This window comes from Pteropus alecto, unplaced genomic scaffold (genome assembly GCF_000325575.1).
Source record: "Pteropus alecto unplaced genomic scaffold, ASM32557v1 scaffold131, whole genome shotgun sequence".
In the NCBI taxonomy this organism is placed as follows: domain Eukaryota; kingdom Metazoa; phylum Chordata; class Mammalia; order Chiroptera; family Pteropodidae; genus Pteropus; species Pteropus alecto.
Genome location: NW_006434709.1, coordinates 13,221,763 through 13,232,022, shown reverse-complemented (window position 1 = coordinate 13,232,022; position 10,260 = coordinate 13,221,763). Strand labels below are relative to the sequence as shown.

General features: G+C 38.2%; 1 long non-coding RNA gene across 1 annotated transcript; it reads right to left on the bottom strand.

The window, feature by feature from the left end:
* Positions 1-5,326: 5,326 nt before the first annotated feature.
* On the bottom strand, positions 5,327-10,131 carry LOC112477898. The gene is made up of 2 exons (XR_003045637.1): positions 9,799-10,131; positions 5,327-5,435 (listed from the first exon to the last, which is right to left on the bottom strand). It is a non-coding gene; the product is annotated as an uncharacterized LOC112477898 (long non-coding RNA).
* Between the last annotated feature and the right edge of the window lie 129 nt (positions 10,132-10,260).

Genomic DNA, 10,260 nt, shown 5'->3' with positions numbered 1-10,260 from the left:
CAATTCGTGATCTTTTAAATATAATTACGTATCGTCCTTTACTAGCTCCAAATCTAGTCTCTGACTTTATTCAGATCTTAAAATCCTGAATTCCCTTCACTTCCCTGTTTTTCTAACCTATCAGCTCCTACTGGCTGATCAATACTCTCAATTCTCAAATTGTGTTTCTACTCCCAAGATACCAAGTAAAACTGTAGAAAAACCCTCATCACTATACATTCATGGTTTCCAGTGGTGTTTAAGTACAGAATATCTCTGGAAGGATGATGTAAGAAAATAGAAACAGTGGGTACCAGCAGATAAGGAAAGGGGAAGTAGGGTCTGATTTGAGAAGGATGTGACTTTACATTGTATATTGTTCTTTGTTGCTTCTTTTTCTTTCTTCTTTTTAAAATTAATCTTGTGTGTGCATTATTCATGGAAAAAATCATTATGAAACATTTTAAATAAGCTAAAAAAAAAAACAAAAAAATTATAAATAATTTAGAGTTTCCAAATTCTCTTCACAAGGATTTCAGAAGGGATCCATGTGTGTGACAACATGGATGGACCTAGAAAGTATTATGCTAAGTGAAATAGGTCAGAGAAAGACAAATACCATATGATCTCAGTTATAAGTGGAATCTAAAGAACAAAATAAGTGAACAAACAAAACGAATTCATAGATGCAGGGAACAAGCTGATGGTTGCCAGATGGAAGAGGGTTGGGGGGGTGGAGTGAAAAAAATGAAGGATTAAGAAGTACAAATTGGTAGTTATGCAATAGTCACAGGGATGTAAAATAAAGCATTCCGAATATAGTCAATAATATGTGTAGTGACAAGTAGGTACTAATCAGGGGATCGCTTTGTAAATTATATAAATGTCTAATGGCGATGCTGTACACCTAAGACTAATATAAAATAATATTGAATGGTAACTGTAATTGAAAATAAATTTTAAGGTGGGGGGAGGTGAAGAGAAATAAGAGGTTCAAATTTCCGGGTATAAAACAAGGAAGTCACGGGGATGTAATGTACAGCATAGGGAATATAGTCAATAATATTGTGATGGCATTGTACTGTGTCAGATGGTTGCTGGACTTATCGTGTTGCTGGACTTCTTTAGGTATATCAATGTTGAATAACTATGGTATACACCTGAACTACTATAATATTGTACGTTAGCGATATTTTAATAAAAATCTTTAAATAAATAAATAAAAGATATACCAGGGTGAAGTGCTAGAGATGGTTGGGGTCATGGCATGTCATGGTCTGAGAATATGACATATGAGCAGAGACCTGAATGGAGGAAGAAAATCATATGGAAATGTGAGGAAAGATTACAAGAGGAGAGAACAGCAGGGGCAAAGGCCCTGGGTTAGGAGCATGCTTCACAAGTTTAAAGATCGGCAAAAAGCGAATGAGAGGGAGAGTGGTAGGAAATATGGTCAGGGAGTGGAGGGGTGGGAGCAAAACCTGCAGGATGCTGCTATGGACCATTCTAAGGGATTGCTTATAGAACCATACAGCCACCCTATCTGAGGCTTCTCTTTCATGCTCGAGCACTAGGATGGATGATGCTTTGTAGTCATTGGCTCTGCATTTGGGCTGAGGACTGTGATTTGCTATTTCTGCGCCTTGGGTGATGGGTGAAGGATGGGAGGTCCCAGGTTCAGGCAATGCAAAGGTGTCTTGCCCATAAAGAATATTACAACAATCATAAGTGTGACCCAGGTGGGTCTACGTTTTATTATCATAATGCTTCAACAATTTCAGTGACGAAATACTCTTCTTCACAGGGTTGGACCACCTTTATCTCCCTGAATCCCTTGGTGACAATACTACTTTAGCCTTAAGTTTGCCAGGCACCGTCAAACACTGACTAAAACAAAAATCTCTAGTAACATATAGTTGTCTAAAAAAGACCGTGTGTGTGTATATGCACACACATACATACATATTCTTTAGCATATTTAGCAAGGATATATCATTGAGTATGTGAATTTTAAATGGAATAGTATATTTGCAATCAAAAGATCCTATGTGAAAAATGTTAAATTAAGATAAACTAATATTAGTACCTATGATGTGCCAGGAAGGTTTCATTCATAATTTTATTCATTTGTTCAAAAACCATTTTGTGGGACTTATTCTGTGCTGCTGAAGATACAATGAAGAACAAAAGGAATGCACAAAACCACAAAGTGTGGCATAACTATTCCAATTTTACAAACAAAAACACTGTGACATGGAGGAATTTCAACTTGAACTCAAAGCCACACACTGGTAACAAAGAGCTGAAACTCAAATGCAATTTTTCTACGACTTTTCTCTTATTTGATAAAACAAAAATAAAGTCGGATACTTGCACAATTGAAAAAAAAGAAGGGCTCAATGTGTAAAGGGAAAAGATGTAATCAATTCATAATTTTCTCTGAAAGCTACAATTACACTTTCTATCACTGCTACATCTCTAGTCTCTGGTATCCCTCTGGTTTTCTGTTAGCTAAATAATACCTAGAAAAAATTATCCAGGAAGACATCTGATCTATCAAGGGAATGGTAAAAGGAGATTATTGATCAATGGCAAGTACCAAGAGAGGATATCTGAGTGAAAGATACTGGCTGTTATTTTTGACATGACCATACTTCCTATCTACCCAAATCAGGAGGACTACCACCTGATTTGGGTAGATAGGAAGTATGGTCATGTCAAACTTTAATAAAATAGAAGTCATTAATCTGTGGCCTTTCAAACTAAGCACCCCACTGTTCCTAGCCATCCTCCACCCCACAGACCTCTGAGATGTGCTGCAATTCAAGACAACTCAGATACATTAATGGATACAAAACAGACTTATAGTGACACCATGATCTGCTAGAAGAAATAGATTTCAGAAGAACATTCATGGGAACCTTTGAGAACGCATAGATAATACATTAAAATAAAGGAGATAGCCTGGCAGGTCACAGGTAGAATACAGTTTTGCTTGACCCACAAAATATTTTAAAATTTAAGAATTTCACCCCTAAACCATATGTCCAGCTTCTCTTGAAAACTGAAAAACTGACCACTATTCCTTAATGGCAATAATCAGCTGGAGATTTAGATTGAATTCGTTCTTTATTTTCCACAGTCTCTTATAGCCACCCCACCCAGCTCTTTTATTTGAAACTATCTGGCCTCTGCAGGCATTCAAGTTTGAGACTCCTGTATTAGGGCTTCCATTAAACCCATGAAAACCAGAGCTATACTTACTAGGTACAGGAGTCTGAGGGAGAAGAACGGTATCCATTCCACCTCAGCTCCTCTATGTGAATCTAGACTATTCATAAAAATGCTACCAGAAACACAAAAGAGTGCAGTTGCCTCGATAATTCATCCACTTCTATAGAAGTTCACTCTTTCGAGCTCTGGTCTTCTTTGCTTATTAAATCCTTGGCTCGCTCTATAACCTATCCTCAACTCTGGTTATAAGTCTCAGATCCTCCTCACTTTGATTCAGACATGGTTCTCCAAGTCAAATACTCTCTCTTTGACTTTAAACAGAATTTGATATTTGTCCTCTGGTTTCAAGTAGAGATGTAAGTTGATATTTTCATCTTCTGCCCAACTAGATGCTTCCAAGAGGGAAGAAGATTAGAGAAGGCAGTCATTAACAGTTTATTAACAATGAAATGTGCTGGAACAACATGAAAATGGAAAGGTAAATTATCTATTGAGAAGCTAGGAAAAAAGCTTCTGCTAAGTTCCAAAAGATTTCTTTTTCAGACCCCCTCTCAGCCCTGAAGAATAGGATTCTTCACAATGTACAACTGTACAATTTATAATTGTACAATGTATGGACAGTCCAAATGGAAATATTGGGGGGTAAAGAGAAAAAGACTATAGATATAGATATTATCTTTATTTAATCCCATGTCTTTTCTCTAGATATTAAACTTACCAACGCTAACTCCAAATGATTTCACTATCATTATGCTAATTTAGAGCAAACAGCTCTTCCGGTAAGAAAACTCTGACAAGTGTTAGCATTTGGGCCTGCAAAGATAAGCACGTCACAGTTATAACTTTCTTTTGTTGATCTCACAGAAGTAGTCATAGCATGATTCTTGATATTTATGAAACCTATTTAAAATATGACCTTTAAACATTCACCCAATATAGTCTTTAATGACTAAAACACCAAAAGCAATATCACTGATCATAACAATATATAAGATGAAGTTAATCTGCCAATGTACCATTCTATGGAATTTTCTGGATGACTTAAAAAAGAAGACAAGATTATGTTTCTCTATTTTATGCTCTTATGAATATGCATCAATTTTCTTAATTCCACTGGTAGGTACATATCACTACTTTCTGCTCACTTTTCCTTACAGAGAAGCACTATGTTTTTTATTTAGAGATCAATTAAGACTCAGAGTGTGTAATGTTTAATAATTAAACAAATGACTGAGTTCCTATTTTGCCTGTGGCTGTTTTACTCAGAGACCAATAGTTTACAGAAGTCTTAAGGTAAGTAATTATTTCTTCTAGGTAACAAGGAAAGGATGCCGATTTCACTTATTTAATTGTCAAGGCATCTTGCAAGGGGGTAAAAGAAAGGCAAGGTTAAAAAAAAAAATTAGGATTGGTGGACAAACTGCAATTGTTCATTAGGAAAAATAGGTATTTCTAAAACCTTGAAAAGCAAAGTCAAATGTTATATAAAGCCACAGCATTTTCTAATCTGATTTTCGTATTTCCAATGTTCAGTCTAGTCAAATCTCCTGTTTACCGAGCCTATCTAGACCTCTAATCTACAAAGGGCCTCAGTTTAATATGCTAGGCCAAATCTAAACCAAGACTTTAATGATATCACAAACCCAAAAGAACAAGGAACTACCAGTTTTCTGCTTGCAGCCCAATTCCTAACATATCATCAGATAAGACTTTCAGATGGAAGGTCAAAAGAGCACAGCTGCATGTTGCTCAAAAAGTGACAGCCTGCACTTAAGCTAAAACAGTTGAAACACTCATTAACTGTCTAGTAGTAAATCCAGGATTGCATTTTCCCCATTCGCTCCTTTCCAACAAACTAAATGAACTTCTCAAAATTAATAAATGTAGTCAAATGAGCAGTGGTGTTACTACTAAGACAGGAATATTAGTTGTCAAGATACACCCATGAAAATTCCATTGTTTTAAGAGCATTATGATACCTTATCAAAAACGTTTCGGTATATGATGTAATATTCATCAGCAGGTCCTTCCTCATTACAGCCCACTCTTTCAATTTCTGTAATTATGTATCTTTGCATACTTTCCAAAAATTCCTTGTCACTTCTACTAATGATAGGAGGGAGAACTGCATGTTTATTTATTTCTTGAACAGACATATTTGTTCACCAGAGAAAAGTTAGGTCTTGACTAGCTTTTGCAACAAAATCAAAACTTTGATAAGCCTGAAAGAAAAAAAGACCATCAATTAATCTAAAGCTTAAAATCAAATATTGATCTAAAACGAATGTACATTTATTTCAGAAAAAAAGTGTCCCATGGATCTCTTGCGATAAATATTTCGACTATGAATTAAAAGGTCAAATCTACTCTACTGTCATGTGCTATCCCTCTGGCATAGAAATAACAAACACCAGTCAATAAAAAGCTCATTTCTTGCTAATCAGACCTACGTACCATATGATTAATGGTTTCTCAATTCTCGACACTTTCTAACAGAAGGTTTAGCATTTTGTTTCTTTGCTCATGTGGGAAAACTAGTCGGAGAACCTGATGACACAATGTCGACTACTTCTCCACCTGCATACCTCCCTGGCCACATCGCGGTCATACAGCACACAGTAGCTACACACACTTTATAAATTTATTTTTAGAATACTTTATTATAATTCTTATCTTTACTATGAATATACTAATTGAAAAGTAAGATGTCAGGACATTTGACATCCACCAATGATGTCAAAGATAACTGTACCTTCCTGAGTCCAGTTTTCAAGCAGCTATATTTCACTCTCTCTTAGTAAAGAATCTTTACCCAACTAGAGTTGGGTACAGAAATTGGTTCCTGAGATCAATTCACATTAACATCAAACAGAACCCAAGGCTTCCTTAAAAATGTCTAGCAAAGCAAAACATTTTAATTCCTCCCCAACCCCCATGGTATAAATTATATTATCATGGTATAAATTTTGGAAAACATAAAGAAAAAAATTTACAAAAAAACAAAAATCATCCAGAATCCCATCACCCAAAGATAATGACTATGTAATGTTATGTATATTTCATTCTAATTTTTATAATGATATCATTCAGCAATAAATAAGATAAAGTCCCTGGTTCCTTGGAGTTTATAATCAGGTAAGGGAGGCAGACTACAAATACACAATGTAATATCATACAGTAAAAGACAAAAGTCAAAGGAGAAAGAAATGGGTGTAATCATTTGGGAGCAGATGGTCACATCTGAACACCAGTGGCTTCCTATTACCCTTAGGATAAGGCCCAAGTTCCTTTACATAGCCTATGAATGCCCTATAGGAACCAGGGACTCTCTGTGACCAAATTTAGCCTTTTCATGCCCCATGTCCTCCTCATAACCACACTCCACTCCCATGAACTTGCTTTTACCCAAGGGTCTGCATAATTCTCTCCTGTGCCTGCATTCCCTCTCTCATCCTCACTGCTTCCCTCCACCTCAAGGTACACAAGTACTACCACTGTCATTTACTTGGCTTTTACTGGTTTTTCAGGTCTCAGCCATTAAACTTGGTCAAGTGCCACTGCTATGTTATCTCACGGTACTGTGCACTTCTTCTATCGTGGCATTATCATTTGAGCCACACTATGTTATAGACTTTCTGTTTATGTTCTGTCTCTCCTAGTAGGCTGTAAGTTTGACAAAACTGGGAACCAAAATATTATTCCCCATTATCCTTCCCTACCTATATGCATTCCAGTGCATAACAGTTTCTAGCAGAGTATATACCAAAAAATATCTCCTTACTAATAATCACTGAACAATTATCTGGCCTGCCCTCGAACCATCATACAGTTCAAGTGATTCTTCCTCCGCATCTACAAAATGCCACTGAGTTACATAAACCAACTCAAGATCACCTTTCATTCATTCATTCATTCATATTAGACACTCAGGGATACTTAAAAAGAGCTATTGCTATAGAGCAGAGAGGGCAGTATGACAGAGGTGGGCACAAAGGGCTACAAAAGCCCAGAGAGGCATCCCACTAGTCTGTGGGACAGGGCTGGGAAACATCAAGGAAAGCATCTGAATGGATAACATCTAGGGAAATGTTTAAGTTGTACTATATTTATTTATTCAACAAGTATTTTGGGGCAACTTCTGCGTATCTGCCACTAGACACCAGAGATACAGCACTAAACAAAACAAAGTCTTAAACCTCCCAGATGTTACATTCAAGGAGAGAAACAATACACAGTAAAAATATAGTATGACAGATGGCAGTAAGCTGTATGAGGAAAAGTAAAACAGAAATGAGTGCTAAAGAATAAGGAAGGTGAGGTGTGCTATTTTATATAAGGCATTAAGTCAGGAAAGAGGAAAGCTCTTGCTGATAATGTGACACTGCAGAAATCTGAGGAAAAAAAAGGTCATGTAGATTCCTGGGAGAAGAGTGGTTGAGACAGAGAGAGCAGCAAGTCCAAAGGCCTCAAGGCAGGACAGTATGTTTGAAGAACAGGAAGAAGGCCAGTAGAGCTGGAAGAGAATGAGAAAGGGAGAGAAGAAAGAGACGAGGCGAGAGATCATGTAGGATACAGGGCCTTGAAGTCAAGACTACTACCAGCCCATGGGGCACCTTTGTGAGGGTTAGAAAAAGGTGCCCTTTTTCTGGGCATACTTGGCAAGAGAAGCAGTGGACTGTGGTCTCCAATCACTCCAGTGCTGGAGTGACTGCCTCACTCATAGGAATGTTGACTTAACTCTGAAATGGGAAGCCATTGTAGGGCTGTGGGCAGAAGGGTGACAGCTGACTCATATTTTAAAGAATCACTCTGCCACTCTGTGAAGACAAAGGTCAAACCTGAAGAACTGTTAGGAAGCCTGTTGCAATAATCTGGGCAATAATCTGGCCAAAAGATAATGGTGGCTTGAATCATGGTAATAACAGTAGAGATGGTGAGAGGTGTACTGCATATACATTTAAAATAAAGCAAAGAATCTGTGCTGAGGGATTAGATGTGCGTACGAGAAAGCAATAAAAGATGACTACAAAGTTTTTGGTCTTATAGATTAGAAAGATAGGTATTGCAATTTATGGAGGTGGGAAGAAAAATTTCATTAGATCAGTAGTTTGGGGCCTGCCTATTAGAGATATTGAGTAGACAGCAGGATATGTAAGCTGGAGTTCATGTGAGTGGTCTGAGTAAGAGATAAGTTTCTAGGTCATCTGCAGATAAAATGGTATTTAAAAGTTATAAGAGAATGAAAATGACCTGGGAAACATAAACAAAGCAGAGGTCCAATGACTGGACCTTGGGGGTACCCCAAAGTTTAGAAGTCTGCTGGTTCAAAAGGAAGCAGCGAAAGAACCTGTAAAACAGTGTCCAGGGAGGTAGAAGTGAGAGGGGTATCCTAGAAGTCAGGTGAAGAAAAGTGCTTCAGAGAGAGTGATCAACTGTTTCAAATGCTGCTGACAGATCAAATATGACCAAATGACCACTGAACCTAGCAACATGGAGATGATTAAGTGACCATAAGAAATATTTCACTAGAATGGTGGGAACAAAGCCTGATAGGAGTGGGTTCAGTCAATGGAAGGGGAAGAACTGGAGACAGGTATCTCTCTCAAGGAGTTTTGTTGTAAAGGTGATTAGTTGGCAGAATAGGGGACAAAGCATGTTCTGGGGGAAAAATGGATTCTTCAGAGGTGCCAAAGCACGAGAGAGCATAAGTCAGGAACTTTAACTAGTTCAATATTATTACAGTATAAAGCAAGTAATAGGTTTGGCAGATTAGGCTGTAGGGGAGGCAGAGGCTGAATATCATACTAAGGAATTTGTACTTTTATCCTGAGGTAAAATGGAATGACATCATCATTCTTACTTTTCAGAATGTTTTGGAAGGCAAAAATGAAGGTGGGTTAGAAAAGCAGAGAGTCCAGATATAGGTTAGAAGTCAGATACTGAACCCTTCCAGGAGAAAACTAAGAGGTCCTGAATTTGGTGATGGGGATGCTGAGGGGAAAGCATTGAGATAAAAAGAGATGACATTAGAAGGGTACATTAGAAAGTATTCTGTGGCTTGTACAGTGGAGAAAGGCTAAGGTAAGGACATAACTCGCTTCTAATTGGACTGCCTTTTAAGAGAGCACCCTACACACACTCCAAAATCTTCCTCTTAAGACCTTAACCACCACTTCCAAAGTCAAAATTTGGAAATTCGACAACTAAATAAACATTCTACAGGTTTCTTTCTCGTATGGCTTCATTTCAAAATTTGAAAACTCTTAAGATTTTCAACATATGAAAAACGTTTCACACTAAGGAGTGACACACAGGCCCAGAACCTTTCTTAGACTAGAGACTTTGGCGAAGTGGGGGGCCGAGGGTAGGGTGAAGGAGGGGGAGGGGCTACAGAGCGAGAAAAGGATGAACCGAGCTTTTTGAAGATACCACTTATTTTTCAGTTTGCCTGGAGTTAGCCATAGGAATTCCCTTCTTTCAGGCCCAGGGAACAGCTGGTGATAGATGGCTGATCGTCCGCCCTTAACCGCCTCCGTAAGTGGGTAAATGATACTTTCAAGCCTCTATCCTTCCCCAACCTCTTACCCTTTCCTCCTAGTTATTTCCGAGTCGTTTCCACGTTTCCCAAAACCATTACTCCGCTTCGCCCGGCCCCCTTCCTCACCTTATCCCTTTCTCCAAGCCCCAACTCCAGGCCTTGGAGATAGTAACTAGGGAACCTGAGGGTGTGGAACTGCATCTTGGGACAAGTAGTCCTAGCGCAGAGAGAGCAGTGGAAAACTACAATTCCCAGAAGACACTTCCATTTTTCTCCTTTTCCTCACTGAGGCACCACCCCCTTGAAAAGACCCTCTTAGCTACGTGCACTGTATGGGAAAAGCCTTTTAAAGATATTTTTAAGTTGTTCAAATCTTCTACATCGAGAGAATTCTGGAGGTTAAAGTGAGAAATAAGCCCGGGGTAAGGAGAGAAGAAATGAGGTTCACGAGCTAATCTGGCACATGCTTAGACAGCCGCTGTGGCAGCAGTCAGGCATTTGGTGTGGTC